Genomic DNA, 233 nt, shown 5'->3' on the forward strand with positions numbered 1-233 from the left:
AGTCCTCAGTTGTGAATTCAATTTAAAAAAAATCAGTCAAACCCAACCAGCCAATCACAAAATGCCGGACTTTAACTTGAGTATTTTTAAACTGTAGTATTGCTAAAGTATTTACTGTACACTTCTTCCCCCTTTGTCCATGGTTAAAAAACACAACCCTATCTAAAAAAAAACAAACAAATACAAAAAGAATTCGCCAGGCACTCTTGACTTTACTCGACTCCCCCCCCCCC

The sequence above is a fragment of the Etheostoma spectabile genome, chromosome 3 (assembly GCF_008692095.1).
Source record: "Etheostoma spectabile isolate EspeVRDwgs_2016 chromosome 3, UIUC_Espe_1.0, whole genome shotgun sequence".
NCBI classification, from domain to species: Eukaryota; Metazoa; Chordata; class Actinopteri; order Perciformes; family Percidae; genus Etheostoma; species Etheostoma spectabile.